This window comes from Macrobrachium rosenbergii, chromosome 36 (assembly GCF_040412425.1).
Source record: "Macrobrachium rosenbergii isolate ZJJX-2024 chromosome 36, ASM4041242v1, whole genome shotgun sequence".
Classification (NCBI taxonomy): domain Eukaryota; kingdom Metazoa; phylum Arthropoda; class Malacostraca; order Decapoda; family Palaemonidae; genus Macrobrachium; species Macrobrachium rosenbergii.
In genome coordinates, this window is record NC_089776.1 from 432,234 (window position 1) to 450,000 (window position 17,767).

General features: G+C 45.6%; 1 long non-coding RNA gene across 1 annotated transcript in view; it reads left to right on the forward strand.

Moving 5' to 3' along the window:
- The first annotated feature begins 659 nt into the window (after positions 1-659).
- LOC136856458 (uncharacterized) overlaps positions 660-17,767 on the forward strand; it is a 19,210-nt gene continuing 2,102 nt past the window's right edge. Inside the window, exons 1-3 of the long non-coding RNA XR_010858342.1 lie at positions 660-821; positions 1,632-1,755; positions 17,034-17,323. This is a non-coding gene — a long non-coding RNA (uncharacterized lncRNA). The remainder of the gene's footprint in view (positions 822-1,631; positions 1,756-17,033; positions 17,324-17,767) is intronic.

A 17,767-nucleotide genomic window follows, 5' to 3' on the forward strand; every position in this document is an offset into this window, starting at 1 on the left:
TTCTGCTGATGGAATACGTCTGATGACGTCACATGAAAGGTCTCATGTATAATATTTATGTTTCTTTGATTCCAGTGTGTTGTTAATTGGAACTGATATATAATTCATTATTGGAATGATCGCTATTGTGTTCAATAGAAGGTATTTCTCATTTTCTTAAGATTATCAGTTTTGTACAAACAAGTCAGTTTCGTTTGGGAGCCGTGTTCGGAGTTCGGTCATGACTTAGACTCAAGTATTATCAAAGTTGTTGTTATTCAATGATATTCATCATTAATTGGGTTATTAAATCTTTGATATTGTTAAATAATTTAATTTTTATACCTAGAAATTCCGCCCCCCTTTTGCTAGCTTATGGACAAGCATTTATTTCATTGTATTGTTTACTGTAACTTACGAACAATGTGTTTTGATTAAGAAGGCTGGGAGGCAGATGAGATGAGATCCCCCTAAATTTGTGTTGTTGCCAGCCGTTATTTAGTACTGTTAGCACTCATTATTTTAACCTCAGTATCATACAGACAGTAATGCATTAATGGTAGGGTAGCGGTGAGTATGTTGTGACGGGTCTGTCCGATGTAGTCATCGTACATTTGGGTATGTCATGGAGACCATTTTTTGCTCCTATCTCAGAGCAGCCTGATTCAGGCTTTATGGCACGATTATAGTTGCCTGCATCTTATTTCATATTTTGATCTGTTGATCGCTTTCAGGCTCGCGTGGAAGCACAGCTCACAGTACTCTACGAGGTTAGGCCCAAGTCTGACTAATACCCGTGTGAGCGACTATTTACTGGCCCCAAGGGGGGTTGGGGCGTCACGGTAAGTTCCAATCCATTGTTTACTTTGCTGACCCATTCCAGTCCTTACGCTAATCTTGTATGAAATTGGAATTGTTCATTTGTAGCGTAGCCCCATATCTTAGGCACGAGGTTAGGCCAGTCGGTATTATTCCACTTATGGACATTAATTGCTTTCAACATAAAGTATAGGTTTTTCTGTTGTATTATGATGTGATTTGAATGATTTTGAGGTTTATTTCCATCGCAAATGAACACTTATCCTTCCCGGCAAATGATATATACAAAATTAATAAAATTACGACTTGTCAGAAATACTGCAGCCCTTTTCCATAGCTAATACGGCAAAACTGTAATCAGTAAACACAGTTTTGCCGTATTAGCTATGGAGAGGGGTGCAGTATTCTGACAAGTCGTAGTTTTATTAATTTTGTATATATCATTTTGCCGAAGGATAAGTATTCATTTGCGATGGAAATAAACCTCAAAATCATTCAAATCACATCATAATACAACAGAAAAACCTATATTTTATGTTGAAAGCAATTAATGTCCATGAGTGAAATAATACCGGCCAGTCATTTGAGAAGCCTGTAAGCCCAGTACTCTAACCTTTCCGTTGTAGCCATCCTACACTCAACGGTCACATTTATTCATTTATGTTCATGAACGGTCTTGGATTGTCTGCTGAGGACTGTAACGGGTGGGATTCTTGCTCTTTGAAATGTTGATGATAATAGGCCTCGTCTCTATGTTAATAAAAAGAAGTTTTATACATACTTTATTTCGTGTGTACACGCATGATGCTTTGTGGTTGATTGCATTCTTTCAGGAGGATTGGTGGCACATCCTGAAAGATAGATGTTCAGGCAGATTTACTTACCTTCATTATAGCCTGTGTTGCAATCAAGTTTGACATAGAGTTGTAAGTTGATTGGCCCACCCTGCATTGTAAGGTATGTAAATGGATATTTGTTGATTTGCTACAGACTCTTTTCCTAGTTACCTAACGGAAGTATTACGTACCCTCCATGTTATCCGGGAAATATTTAACATCTTGTTTGTTCCGACACAATATACAAACCCTCGGTCCTTTACATTAGGAATTACTTTCAGGCGTAGGCTGGAAACGGCCGTTAAACTCTTGAGCAAGGTGGTTAGCCAGTAACTACCGCCTGGTAGGTGGGGATACCCGCCTGCCTGGATGTAAACATTCCAGTTTGCTTTCGGCCGTCGTGCGTTGCTGACGAGTTTTCGTTCTCTCCGCCTGACTGTCGTTAAGCTCTTATTATCCCGGTGGGATCTTTCTGTTTTGTTGTTTATATATGCGTGTGTTTGATATTTATTAACACAAACCCACGATTTGTGATAACCTTGTATAAGCCGTCATTCCCTGCCTGTGTCTTGGGTTTGACAGCCAAGGGCGTAACTGAAGTAGCGTAACCAATGGTAATGCTTCTCTCCAGCGGCCCTTTACGTAAATACTGAAGGCGCCCCTGTACTTTTGGAGATATAGTTTGGGACGCAATATCTTCACTCCCCAACATCCATCGGGACGTAAGAGTTAGTTCCCTTCTTGGGCTTCCGCCCACCGTGTGTAAGGGCCATCACTAATTTCTTCCTACTTATGCTGAGTGTTGCTTGCCGCCTGCGCTTAGAGAATTGCGGGCTGAGTGGGAGGTTGCGGGCGTCGTCGATAAGTTCCGCTTCCACGGCGCCCTTGGTGGCCTCCCCTCCGTCCATTTTTCTCTTCCCGTAGGTTCTTCCTTCTCCCCTTTATTAAATCTCTCTCCTTCGCCCTCTTCGCTCGCTCGTCGGGCGAAGACGGGGCGGGGAGCGATCGGGCGACCTCGTCTAGAGTACCTCCTCCCGCTGCGTAGGGCAGTTCCCCTTGTAGCGAGAGGAGTGTCCCTCTACTAATCATCTTTGCTTTTCTTTCAGGTTGACAGTGAGCATCGCAGACACAGCAGTAGTTGGCTGGATATATCAAGAATATCTTGAATGAAGCAGTCCCGACATTCATTCAGTGTTGCTTCAGGATCGACCACATTACCTGATTAGATGACATATTTCCATGTCGGGATCGCTCTGACTCTGTTCCCGCCGATGTAGATCGATCGCTGTCATTGCTGGTTTTCATGTATGCTGTTGCAATGCCTCCTGTGTATCTGTGGTCCATCTGCTCCTGCTGTTCCCTGTGTTATGCTCTTGTCAACTCGACGACAGTCTCTGGGCTGCTCTTCTTGGTGTCCTGCCGCAGCCGCCCTGATCGCTCCTGTCACTGCTGGTGACTTTCAAATGACATTCTGTCCGTTGCAGTAGCTCCTGCCTTCCGAACCGCTAACGTAGCTCCTGCATCGGATGCCCTGATCATGCCGCTTCTTCTAGTGATCGTGCCCGGGGCCGCTTCCGTTGTGTTCCTGCCAGCTGCCCTGGAGGTTACGATGTCTGCCATCCTGTAGAAGATGTTGGCGTGAAAGGGAAGGAAGTCGCCTTGTGGAAGTGATGTTCCTGGCCGTTGCAATAGCTCCTGGCCTCCGAACCTATGCTGTAGTATAGAGGATCAGAAATTTGTTTTTATTTAGCATTTCCCAACGTTTTTTGAGAGAGAGAGAGAGAGAGAGAGAGAGAGAGAGAGAGAGAGAGAGAGAGAGAGAGAGAGAGAGAGAGTGTAATTGTCATTGTGAGTGGTTGAGTGGTTCGGTTGTTGGAGTTGGTTTTACGGCTGTCTCTCTGTCTGTCGGTCTGTCGGGAGTTTTTTCGTTTTTTGGGGAGGTCTTGGGCAGTTGAGGTCCAACCTTGAAAGTGAACGGGAGTTCGTCTGTTTTTTTTGGTACCAGCATTAATGGTTCATGTCTCTTCTTTTTTTTTTTGTTTGTTCGTTGTTGGTGGAGGGTCGGTTTAAGTTTTTGTTTCGTGGTTGTGTGCTGTGATTGGCGACCGTGGACCTTATCCATCTCCAGCAACCGAAGATCAGGGTGAGTGTTGCGTGTTGTGTTGTTTGTGGGTGTGAATTCCGCCACATAATATTTGGCGCCCAACGTGGGGCAGCTGGTATTGCAGCTGCAAGTGAGATTGGTGGCTGGTAGTGTGACTGAAGAGGAGGATGGAAGAGGAACTGGTAAGGTTGAGAGAGGAGAATACGTGGTTGAGGGGTGAGAATGAGAGATTGAGGAGTCAGTTGGAGGAGGTGGAGGGAATACTAAGAAGTGCAAAAGAAGAAATGAAAGGGGAGATGAAAGAGTCAGAAGAGAGAATGGAAGAGAGGATAGATAAAAAGTTGGAGGAATGATGAAAGGTGTGGAAGAAATGGTGAAAGGTATGTTCAAGGGTGTTTTTGGAGAAGGGGCTGTTGGAGGCAGGTTCTCTGGAACGTGTGAAGGGGCAAGAGAGAAAGAAAAGGAGGAAGAAGTGAATGGAAGCGTGAGTGATGAAAGTGATATGGGAATAGGAAATAAGAAACGAGGGAATGAGAGGCAGGGTAAGGAAAAGAGGAATGAAAAGCAAGGGAAGGAACAGAGGGAAAGTAAGGATAAGTCAGGGGAAGAAAAAGGGAAGAAGGGAAAGGGAAAGGAAACTGGTAAGAAGGGAAAGGAAGTGGGAAAGGCAGGAAAGAAGGAGAGGGTGAAGGCAGTAGTGATAGTGAGGTGGATGGAGGTGAGTGGATAAAAGTGGATAAAAGGGGGAAGAAGAGTGTAATGAGTAAGATGAATGTAAGTGCAGAAGTGGACTCTTTGTATTCGGAAGAGGGTATGAAAGGACAGAGCGAAAGTAGCGAAAGTGAGAGTGAAAGTGAGAAAGAAGTGAGAAAGGCTATGTATGTGAGGGAGGTACCCGGTGTGAAAAGTATAATGAGTATGGAAGTAGGGATGTGCATGATTTCTTTAGGGAGTATGAAAGGTTTTGTCAGGATAAGTATGGGGAAAGTAAGAGAGTATGGGCACGAGAATTAGGAGAGTATTTGACTGGGTTTTACTTGACATGTATAGGGTTATTATGAGTGTGGGAGATGTTGAGTATGACAAGGTGAAAGCTAGATTAGTTGAGCAAGCGAGGCGTATGAAAGCGAGTGTTAAGTATAAGAGGAAGAATGAATTTGATGAGGCAAGAATGAAAGCTGGGGAAACTTTGTCACTGTATGCTTGTCGGTTGGAGACGTTGGCAAGGAAGAAGTTTGGGGATGATGGGATAGATGAATGTAAGGAGTTAGTACGGAAGTTGTTAGGGACAGTGCCAGATGGAGTTAGAGAATTTGTGAACTTGAAGCGGAAGGAGAAGAAAAGATGGACGAATGAAAGGTTGACTTGGGGAGAAATTTTGGAAATTGTAGAAGATTATGAGCTTGACAGGGTTATAAAGAGAGCAGAAGTGTAAGTGTAAGGGCTGGGGTAGATGAGAGTACCAGAGTTTGGAAGCTTTAGGGATGCAGTGTTGAGGGGCCCAATGAGAATGGCCGATAGTGTAATAGATAGGAGTGTAAGAGCAAGTAATGTAGAGGTGCCAGTGAGGATGAATGATGGGTTTGTAAGGGAACAACGGGTTGGACGGGTTAGGGATGGTAGTGTACAAAGGGGAAGGTCGATGAGTGGAAGTCGAGCGAAGTGTTTTCGATGTGGAAAGGAAGGACATACAAAGAATGAGTGTAGGTGGGCTTTAGGAGCGTGTTTCGGGTGTGGGCAACCGGGACATTTGGTAAGGGAGTGTATGAAAGATAGGGGGGTTAAATGCTACCGGTGCGGACAGGTGGGTCATGTTGCTAATGGTTGTAGGGGTACCCGAGTGAATGTAATATGTGGTAACTGTGGTAAGAATGGGCATTATGCGAGAATGTGTTCAGAACCGAGAGCGAAGTGTGACGAATGTGGAATGGAAGGGCATGTATCAAGTGTATGTAGACGAAAGAGGGTAACTGTGACAGCGAATTCGGGAAACTGAGTGTGAAGGGGGTTCAAATGGGTGGATCCTCCAGGATGCAAGCGGTGGTGCGTGTGATGCATGTACGTGAGGGGGTTGTTGCATGAGGAGGTTTTGCTGGAAAGACTGACGAGTGCATGAGTGTGCAAGTGTGTTGTAAAGGAGTAAGATTGATTGCCTTAGTAGATACCGGGTGTAGTATGAATGTCATATTTAAGAATGGATGTGAGAAATTGAGGAATACGTGTGAGATTAGGAACTGTCAGGGGGAAGTAAGAGGGATTGGAAATTTAGGGGTAGCAGTAGTTGGAAGAGTGTGTGAACGGTTAGAAATTGGGGTGTAGTGATGGATGAAAGTGATTTTTGTGTGATTGAGAGTACGAATGATAAATATGATATTTTATTGGGATGTGAGTTTTGAAAAATGCGGGATGGTGGTCCGTCCTAGTATGAATGTAATTGAATTACGTATGAAAGGGGATGTGCTTGGGGATTTGTATTTGGGGAAGGATGGTAGGGTTGAGCAAAAATTGTGGAAGAGAGTGCCTGTAATTGCGACAGAGAGGGTAAAAGTGCCACATGATATTGGAGAAGTTGTGAGTGTGAAAGTGGCATGGCCGGATAGCCTCGGGATAGCCAACAATGATAGGTGTGAGTATGTGGTTGAGGAATAGACATAAATAAATTAGTCAGGGCAAATGTGTGTGTATATGATGGGGTTTTGAACATGGGAGATCCGAGAGTATATATAACGTCATTGCCGAGTGGCAGGAAGAAGCGAGTCCGAGGAATATGTGAGGGAGATTGCGTGGGAATATTACGTACGTTGGTGAATGTGGATGATGAGAGGTACGTGAAGGTACGGCAGGTGATGACAGGTGATTTGAAAGGAGCTAATGATTGGACGTATGAGGAGTTGAAGGAAAGAGTAAAGGTAGATGAAAATGTAAGTGATAACGTAAGAGAACGATTGAGGAGAATGTTGTGGGGTAGGCGGGGGGCATTGAGTCGTGGAGACGAGGATTTTGGGGGATCGAAGCTTCCCGAATTTAAAATAGTTCTGAAGACGACACCCCATATATCAGCGTCCCCCGACATTTTTCTCCGTCTATCAATCGTGAGATAGAGGAGCAGTGTGAGGAGCTTGAGAGGGTGGGAGTGATTGAAAGGAGTGCGAGCGCCTGGAATAGCCCCATTGTACCGGTACGTAAGCCAGATGGAAGTTTGCGGATGTGTGTGGATTATCGGAAGGTGAATGAAGTAACTGTGAAAGAGCGATTCCCGATGAATGTTGTGTCTGATTGTGTATACAAGATGAATGGAATGAAAGTGTTTACAAAATTAGATCTGGTAAGGGGGCTATTACCAGATGCCTCTGGAGGAGGAGCAGGCATATTACGGCCTTTTCTAGTGGTTCCTGCCACTACCAGTTCCGAAGATTGAGTTTCGGACTGGCTAATGCGCCTGCTGCCTTCCAAAGGGCAATGAATGTGGTTCTGGCTGGGTTTGATCGCAAGAAGGTAACTGTTTTTATAGATGACATTTTGATTTGAGTGAGACTGTAGAAGAGAATATGGAACTGCTTGAACGAGTGTTAGAAAGGTTGGAAGAAGTAGGAATAAAAGTAAAACTTGAAAAGTGTGCTTGGTTGGCTGGGAGGTGGAATTCCTAGGTCATATGGTGAGTGGAAGAGGTGTAAGGAAGAGTGATAAGTTCGTGAATAAGGTAAAGGAATTTCCGTCCCGGACCGTGCGTGAGTTGAAAGGATTTTGGGTTTAATTGAGTTTGGAAGGAAGTTTATAAAAGATTGTTCAGGGATTGGGAAACCACTTACTGAATGGACGGGGAAGAGAAATTGTGTAAGATTGAAATGGGATGAGCGAATGATCAAGCGTTCGAGAGATTGAAAGAGGAGGCTGCAAGAGACGTGACGTTGGCTTTCCCGGACTATAGTGAGAATGCGAATAAACTAGAACTGTATACGGATGCAAGTAAATATAGTATGGGAGGATGCTTGGTACAAATGCAGAAGGCGAATGGGGGAGAACAATTGAGAGTAATTGCGTATGTGAGCAAGGCGTTTGGAAAGGCAGAGTTGAAATATTCGGTGATTGAAAAGGAATTGGCTGCAATAAGGTTTTGTGTGAAAGCGTTGAAAGTATTTTTGTATGGGGTAGATTTTGTGATACGGACGGACCATCGACCGCTAGTATATATGGTTAAAAAGGAGAGTGTGAATGCTAGAATTGCGAGAACGATAGAGGATTTGAATGAGTTTAGTTTTAAGGTAGAGTATGTACAAGGTAGACAGAATATTGTTGCGGATGCTATGTCGCGTATGTGGACTGAACGAGATGATAGGGTTAGGAGCGACTGGGACCCGGACCAAGTACCTGTAGGATTTGTGGTAAAGCAACAGTATGTAGGGGAGAATCGAGTGTGGGAATGTCTGTTTGTGGGGTTGGGTAGTTTGGAAATAAACGGGTTGATTGACGGAGTACCTGCGAGCATGAACGAGTTGCGTGAAAAGGTGATGAATGAGATGCCGGAAGGAGGAGTGCGTGAGGAAGGAAGGGAATTAGATGAGGAGGAAAAGTTAGTGAAAGTGTTGTTGGTGGTGGCGGAAATGTTTAAAATTACAGTACGATTATTCTTTGGATGGAATAGGCCGGTAGAGTATAAAGGAAGGGTGAATGAAAGTGGTACGAATGTAATTTTAAATGTTCACTGTGGAAAGGATACTTGTAGCTGGCTGGTTAAGAAAGGTGATTGTGGGAAAAATGAGGGAATAAGGGGTAGGGTTGAGGATATCGTTGAAGATGAATGCGATGAGGATGGTTGTGAGGAAGCTAAGCAGGTGAATGTAGCCGTGAGAGCGTGTGTGCATGAAGCGAAAGGTAAATTAGTAACGAAATGTAGTGGTGGATCAGAATAAATATTGTAGTTTGGTAGACACGGGAGCACAAGTGTCGTTAGTGAGTAGTACAGTAGTTAGTGAATTGGAAAGGTGCGATTGGGATATAAAAGAAAATCAACGAGTGTAAGGATACATGGTTTGGGACAAGGAGTGTGTTAGTATGGGAGGAGGTACAATTAAAAATTCAGTTAGGGAATTTGAAATAATACATAATTTTGTAGTCATGGATGAGAATGATATGCCAACATGTTTTTATTAGGAATTGATTTTATGAGAATGCATGATATAAGTGTGGATGTCGGGAGGGGAATTTTAGGAAAGGGCGGCAGGAAATAACGAAGGTTAAAGGAGGGGGATGTGTCTAAAACTAGTTTTGTAGGTATGGTAGATATTGCAAGGGTGAAAATGATTTGTTGAGTGAAGAGGAAATTAAGCAGATGCAAAATCAGTGCATGAAAATAAATATGTTAAGAGAGTGTGTGTTAGGGGTGTAAGAGTAGGAAGTTGGCCGTCTGAGTTAGAAGTGTATAAGCGAAGTGCTAAGAGATTTGTTGTATGTAAAGGTATAGTTTATTTTTGCATCAGGAAGGGATATGGGATGGGGAAGTGTATGTGCCAGTATTTTGGAAGACGCAGCTGTGGGTATGTGTTTATTGGTGCATAATAGGTTTGGGCATCTGGGGAAAAATAAATTATGGGAATGTATGAGAGAGAGATTGTATGTGCCTGGATTGAGTAAAATTTGTGCGGATGTAGCGATTACGTGTGCGGACTGTCAGAAGGGTAAGTATCAAAGTGTGCATGCGAATCCACCTGTGTTGCGATTGCAGATGAAAGAGTTATTTGAGATGGTTGTGATTGATTGTGTGTCGTTGCCTGTGACTGCTAGAGGACATGTGGGAATGGTTGTAATGGTAGATCATTTGAGTAAGTTTGCATATCGCGGTAGCGATTCGGAACAAAAAGAGTGAGACTGTAGCGAGAATGGTGGGTCAAGTGATGTTGCCAATGTGTGTGTGCAAGCCGACGCGAATGTTGAGTGACAATGGGCCTGAATTTGTTGGATGGGAGTTTGAGCAAATGTTGCGTGATTGGGGCATAGAACATGTGTACTACGCCGTATATGCCCAGTGCGAATGGATTGGCGGAACGAACGGTGAAAACGTTGACAGAGATATTACATTATGATGAGTGAATGTGATAATGATTGGGATGTAAACGTTGGGCGGCGTTGTGGGTATACAACGCCACCGTGCATAAGGGTATTGGTATGTCTCCGTGTAAATATGTGTTAAATTTTGAAAAGATAGTGAGACCGAGATTGGGTCTATCTGATAATGATAGGGAGGTATGGAAGAAGGCGCATGAAAGGTTTGAAAGTTACAAGGTGGGCGAGAAAGTGTTGAAAGAAGTAATCGAGAAAGGGCGGTTGAATGTAAATAAAGTGCGTGGAAAATTTGAGGGTCCGTATGAGGTGTTGGAAGTTGGTCCCAGTGGGCTTAGTTATGTTGTAGGGGAAGTATGTGTAGATGGTAGTGTGAGAGAAATGCGAGCGCATCACAACCAATTGCGTAGATGGAAGGATGTACCGGAATATGTGAGAGAGAATGGGGTGTATAAATGGTTGAAATCGAATGTGGGTGAACCAAGTATGCATGAGAGCTTGTGTATGGAGGATCAGCAATTTGTTTTGATAGAGTATGGTAAAAAACGTAAGAAAGGGAAGAACGTAAGTAAACTGAATGGTCGTAAGTTGTGTGATAGGGTGTGAGTGCCAAAGTGGAAATGAGTGATAAAGCGTGTAATACGGATGAATGGGATGGTATGGATAGAACGTATAGCATATGCGGGTTTGATATAACTGAGTTGACTGAACGTGTAGGGGTTAGTGAACGGTTGGAGGTGAGCGAAAGTGTAAGAGTAAGAGAGTGTAGCAGTGATAGACGAGTGATTGAAAGCATGAATGAATCGTTGCAAGAATTGGAAAGGTCAATGAGCGAATGGGATGGGTTAGTTGAAGAATTGGGGAGGTATTTGGGAACGAGTTAGAGGGTATAGATGAGATTGTGGATGAAATTGAGAGTGGTAATAGTGAAGAAGATAGCGTGAATCTGAGAGAGAATGGAGGAGAAATGTAAATCTGAATCTTGCTGGAAGAGAGAGCGAGTCTGAGAGAATGATTGCGTGCCGCATGCGAACGCGATCTAGAGGACCTGCTAGGGAGCATCCGTGGGTGTTGCGTAAGGCGATTTGAAAGAGGTGTGAAAGGTGTTGGTTGGGAAATGCTAAAAGGGGGGAGAAATATAGAGGGATCAGAAATTTGTTTTTATTTAGCATTTCCCAACGTTTTGTGAGAGAGAGAGAGAGAGAGAGAGAGAGAGAGAGAGAGAGAGAGAGAGAGAGAGAGAGAGAGAGTGTAATTGTCATTGTGAGTGGTTGAGTGGTTCGGTTGTTGGAGTTGGTTTTACGGCTGTCTCTCTGTCTGTCGGTCTGTCGGGAGTTTTTCGTTTTTTGGGGAGGTCTTGGGCAGTTGAGGTCCAACCTTGAAAGTGAACGGGAGTTCGTCTGTTTTTTTTTTGGTACCAGCATTAATGGTTCATGTCTCTTCTTTTTTTTTTTTTTTGTTTGTTCGTTGTTGGTGGAGGGTCGGTTTAAGTTTTTTTGTTTCGTGGTTGTGTGCTGTGATTGGCGACCGTGGACCTTATCCATCTCCAGCAACCGAAGATCAGGGTGAGTGTTGCGTGTTGTGTTGTTTGTGGGTGTGAATTCCGCCACAGTAGCTCCTGCATCGGCTGTCCTGATCATTCCTGCCGCTTCTGGCGGTCGTGCCCGGGGCCGCTTCCGTGCGTTCCTGCCAACTGCCACAGAGGTTACGATGTCCGCCATCCTGTAGAAGATGTAGGAAGTCGTCCAGTTGAGGTGATGTTCCTGGCCGTTGCAGTAGCCCCTGCCTTCCGAACCGAGCTCCTGCATCGGCTGTCCTGATCATGCCAGCTACTGCTTCTGGTGGTGGTGTCCTGGCTGCATCCGTTGTGTTCCTGCCGGGCTACCCTGAAGGTTATGATGTTTCGTGTCCACCGTCCTGTAGAAGATGTCGGAGTGGAGGTGAAGAAAGCCGCCCTGTGGAAGTAGCCGCCGTCTTCTTCATCTTATCTTCGATTTTGTCTTCTGCTGCATCTTCCCTTCCTCTCCCGAGGTCCAAGGGGGTCCCAAGAATCGGACAGACCTCCGTCGGCCAAAGGAGAGGAATGCTGCTTCTTCCCCTTGATGCCCTTGGACGTCTAGGGACTGCCTCCTTCCGAGGAGGCAGTGGGTCTCTCGTTGGCTCTTCCCGACCTTCGGGTTAGGGAAACCGATTGGCATACCCTGGGTTTTGTGTGCCGGAAGCATGGCGCGCGCAGACCTCAGTTGGCGATCCCGTTCCCGAGTCTTAGAGTTCCGCCTCTAAGATGGGGCTGCCGGGCGCTCATTCGCGAGCTGCTCCGAGTGCTCGAGATTCTATGGAATATCGAGTGTTCCGATCTGGTCTGGAGAGATTTTCCTGAGCCCAGTTCGGGAGCAGTACGAGAGAAAGGGCCGAGGCACCCAGGTGTCTCGGCTCCTCTTCCTGCCAGCACCGCAAGCGCTCCCCGAGTGTTTGCCATTGCTCGGTCGGGTTCCCAGCCTGGTGTCTCGATCCTGCTGGTTCGAACATCAGAAGAAGCAGGGAAGAAATTCACTTTGGGAGTCCTGCGGGACTTCTAAGGGTCTGACTCTCTTACGGGAGACAAGTTTCTCTCGTTGGCTTTTCCCGCCACAGATTCGCATTCTTCTGTGGGATCTTGCGTTTCGGGGGCCGCGAGAGCGTGGCCTCTCGAGGCCACGCCCTCGTTGCCAGTCTTGGAAGTCTGCGTCTAAGACTGGTTCTGTGCTTGGTTCTTTCAATCTATTAGGAAACAAAGCAGCCGCTCCCGATTTTTGGAAGTCTCATGGGTAGCTTGAATTCTGTGAATCACGAGCGCTCTCCTTACGAGAGGCACAGGACAAGAGAAAGTCCGAGACGCCTGGGTGTCTGGTTGCCGAGACGCCAGGTGTCTCCATACTGCCTGCCAGCTGCTTCGGTTGCTTGGGTGGGCTTCATTCATGTGTCTCAAACTTTAGTGTTCGAGCATGCAAGATAGCAGACACAGAATTCCCCTTTGAACCTTCTTCTCGAGGGGCCTCGGCCTCGAGGGAGTTTAGAATTCGGGAAACTAGCAATTGTTCACAGCAGACGAGTCCGACCTGCCCAGTTATGATTGTGTTCGTGCAATTGGCTCGGGTCAGCCCCCGGTCGCACTTACGAGACTGACTCGGCTTGCCAGACTGGCTCGGCTCGCCCCACCTGCCTCCCAGTCCGAACACACCAACCAGCTGGATCGGCGTTCGCGTGATTGGCTCGGCTCGGCTCGGCCCTACTTATTTTTTTCGATTCGGGTTCGCCTATGTTCGAGTGAACTTTTTGCTATTCCCAGGAAAGCGCTTTGCGCGGCACAAGTGCTCTTCTTTCCCCGTGTAGCAGTAATCTCCTTCGGTTGATTATCGCTCACGGTCCGCCTCTCCTGCTTATCTTACTGGCAGGACAGGTAGGGATACTCTTTTCTCCTCACCTGTTCTCTTCTCCTCTTGGTTGTTCCGAGAGGCGCGAGATGGACAGAGAGAGCTCTGACGAAATTTTCTTTCTTAGTTTGGCTGCCTGGCGTGCTTTGGGTATCGGTCCCCCGATTCTCTCGTATTATAACCAGGTAGCCAAAGAGGGTTTCATGGGATCTGTCATGGTCTCCTCCAAGGGAGAGGTACAGGAGTTTCACGCGTCGGAAACAGCGAGGGTCTTCCTCTTGAAGTTAAGATCGCCCCCATGTTCTCGGAGAATCGGCGCGAGGATCCCCGGGACAGGACCGCGGCTCCCCCAATGAATAACCTTCATCACTCGCATCCCTTGCAGTTTCCAAGGGACCGAGAGTGTCAGGGACCGCCGCGGTTCTGGCTTCCGAGAGCGTTCTCGACCTGATGAATTCTTTTCTTCGGAGGAGTTAATTCAGGTCGAGACACCAAGCTTCCACCCCTGCCTCGACAGAATATGAATTCTTCTTGCCTCGGAGGGTCTTGCCGACTGCAGTTTTTTGGGCAATTCTGGTGCTAAGAAGAAGGACTTTGTCCCAATTCGGATCTCTGGTTTCGTAAGTCCCGAGTTGGCTCGACCCTTGGGAACAAACCCTTACTTGGTTCTGCCTTTCTCTTTCAGAGATTTGCCAGATAGCCCGGTAATCAAGGTTCCCACCAGGGCACTGACTTGTCCTTTGGACAATGGCCAAGAACTTTGGGTCTTAGTCATCTCAACTCGACCTTGAGTTCAAGCCAGGCCCCCTCAACTCCTTAGCTAAGAAGTCCTAGGCTTCAGAAGAAGATTGCAACTGCTGATGCCTGGACGAAATGATACTTATTGAGTCTCTGGAACTGGCAGCGACATTGCCGAGACCTGGGAATGGATTCCTTCAGGAGAAGTATCTATTTCCCTTAGGTCTCGGCAATTCTTTCCATCGAACTTCCATCCCGCCACCTCTCCCGTGCTCCCGATTCGGGAAATGCCAGCCGGCTAGAGCTAATTGCCTCGGTACCCTGTCATCTTGCAGAAGCTTCCCCATGGTGGAGAATGGAAGTCTGCTTCCTTTCCTCCGTTCTTTCCTCTTCGATGTATGAGGAAAGAGTTAGGCTAATGCTTGATTGAAGGAACCTTCGAATATGCTTGCATATTCCCCTCACATCTTTTGTCTACTTACGGATTCACAGATTGAGGAATAGGCGCACACTGGTAAGACCTTGTCTTGAATTTGTGTGACCGAGACGATTAGTACCTTCTCATCACCGTCCTGCCTTTTGGCCGTCTGAGAATTCAGGATGGGTTTTGCGGCACTCACTGGTTTCGTTGAACAACAAAACCACAGTAGTGGCATTTGTCGACAAACAAGAGGCAATCGTTTTTTCCTCCTGTTTCATCTCGACATTTGCAGGTACTCGAGTGTTGTTCTATTGCACACTCGGCAGCTCAATTAACCAGATGCATTCCTGGTGGGGATGTATTGGTAGGCAAGCCTGGCCTCGGGTTTGAGTGACGGGGATGGAACATGCTGCTCACTCTTTCTTCACGAAGATTCATGCAGAGACTGCTTGACTGAGAAATCTCTACCGCCCTTCTGTTGCCTCCCTGCACACAAGTTGGTAGTTTTTTGTTGCTCCTTCATACCAGACCAAGGGCCGCTCTGTTGAGGCATGCTGTCTTTTGGTGAAAACTCGATATTGACGTTTTTTCCCTCCTTATTTGTCCGTTTTGCTAGGGGTTCACAAACATTGCTCACCCCGAGTTACAGACAAATACTTGAAGACTCTCGCCTTCATCCGACCTGATTGCCGAGGCATCGAGAAGAATTCCGCTTGACCCAGCCTCCTGTGCAGCTACACAAGAAGCGGTTCTTGAGGCAATACATCCCTGTGTGTTCAGGACTGGGAGACTTTCCCACTTTCCTTGCAAGCACAGGCTTTCTCGCCGAGCGGCAACGGATATAGCTGGATATCCCTTGAAGTCCTCTGCAACACTGTCCCAGGGACTGGATCCGTTTTCGCTGGTGGTGTCGTTGTCGGAGCTTCTTCTTGTGTCAGAGCCGCTCGTCAAGTCTGGACTTCCTCATCTTCTCCGCCGAGGGTTGCTTCTCTCCCTTTCATTTGTGAAGAACGTAGGCCCTTGCGACCTAGTCTTCTATCTGAAGTAGCCTTCGTCTCCTCAGTCGAAAGTTAGCTACGGACAAGAAGCTTCTTCAGTTGTGCTCTCCCAGGGAACTGTTTCCTGGGTGGCATGCGACTCTCGTTTAGGGTTCCTGTCTGTGCTCTGCACACGCCCTACGAGAGTCATCGGATAGAGATATGCACTCTTAGGACCATCTCTCGTCTTACCCTGGCCTTGGCGTAGAGGATGGAAGAACAGGGATGGGGATCATACCTCGACTCCTTCTTGAATGTCGTAGGTGGACTCCGAATCCATTGGCATCGACTGTCGGGTTTGAGTCCTTCTTGTTCCCCTCCTCCTTGGACTTGGTATCGATGATCCAGATCATTCGTTACTTTGTCCTATTGGGAGCTGTGGTACTTTCCGAAAGGCTCGACATTCCTAACCTAGATGTTGTCAACATTTTCACTAGTACTGTCTCTCCCAAGGAAGAAGTGTTTAGGACACATCTTCCTCCTGACTTCGTGAAGCGATCAAAGGAGATACTTGGCAGCTGATGACGTCGATACCGGTACCTTTCACCCGAGAGCTCATGAAGTCGATGGCTTGGTCCATCCCTCACATTCCAGAAGTTTCTGTCGGTCTGGAAGCAAGACGTGGTCTCTTAGACCACACTCTTGTCTTCTTCCTTCGGTCTTGCCCACAGGCCCTTGGAACCCTATTCCTTGGCTCTGTGGTGGCTGCTCAACAAGTTGTGTTGTCTTACCTGGCTCCTTCAAGAGGACGAGTAGCATCTCGCCTAAGGCGTTGGTTCTGGAAGTGAGAAGGATTCCGAGAGTGACTGGCCTCTCTTCTCCTCCTTCCCCATCCTCCAACTTCTCCTCCCTAGGGATGAGAATAGGACTCGAACCAATAGCTGCTGGAACTGGCACTGATGCAGTAAGACTACACATCAAGCGCCCGTTCTGTTTTTCTTATAGAATCATAGGAAGCAATCCCGCTCCTTCCTCTAGCAAGGAGAGACTGGCAATAAGGGAACCCTATCTCAGCTTTTCCTTACTGCCTCCGACTCTAGATCCTTCCAGCCTATTTCGTAGGGGTTATGTTTCCTCACTCATGCGAAAAGGTCCAGTATCTGACATTTGATCTTGCAGTTCCTACACTCCGATCAATATGTCAGAGGCACGGTACTCCTCCTCGCTCTTTCGACCAGAAGGAGTAACCCAGGTGTGCAGAACTCCAGTCAGTTCAGGAGACTCACTCAGATTCCTCCCTCCAACCAATGAGTCTTCCTAATGTAAAGGACCGAGGGTTTGTATATTGTGTCGGAACAAATAACAATTTTAAAAAATTGTATTTTTCCTAACTATACAAACCTGAGGTCCTTTACACTTTATGCCCACCTCATGCCACCCCTCAATCTGAACCTGGACCGAAAGGCAAACTGGAATGTTTACATCCGGGCAGGCTGGTATCCTCGCCTACCTGGCGGTAGTTACTGCCTAACCACCTTGCTCCAAGAGTTTAATGGCTGTTTCCAGCCTACGCCTGAAAGTAATTCCTAATGTAAAGGACCTCGGGTTTGTATAGTTAGGAAAAATACAACTTACTTTAAAAATTGTTATTTTATTGTATAGTCTGAATTGACCAACTTTCCTCCACAGCATTCTTGGCCCCAGTGCCTGGGCTCTTGCCCTAAATATCCTGCATCCATCCATCCATCCATCCTGTCGAAGAAGATTACGTGAAGCTGACATTCACCACTTCAAACCGGCCAAGAAGCCCTTTATGACAGAAAGTCACTGCCAAGTCATTTGCATTGGAACACTGTAGTGTCCTTTGAAGGGTGATGAATTCTGGAAAAAGGTCATCCATCTTCTGTCACGAAAAAACCTTCTCCTCAGATGAACGATCGTGGCAGTGTTCTTCGCTGCTGGTGCCAACGGAACACCAGGTAAGATTTAAACAACTATTATGTTAGATAACTTTTATCATAAATGCATTACAAAAAATGTTACAATACTGCATCATGAAAAATAGACCTAACCTCTGGGATAGTACTCACACATATATATATATATATATATATATATATATATATATATATATATATATATATATATATATATATATATATATATATATATATATATATATATATATATATACATATATATATATATATATATATATATATATATATATATATATATATATATATATATATATATATATATATATATATATATATATATATATATATATATATATATATATTGCCAAGCTAAAATATAGGTAATTATTGCTCCTTTGATTAGGCCTAGCTTTATATATATATATATATATATATATATATATATATATATATATATATATATATATATATATATATATATAT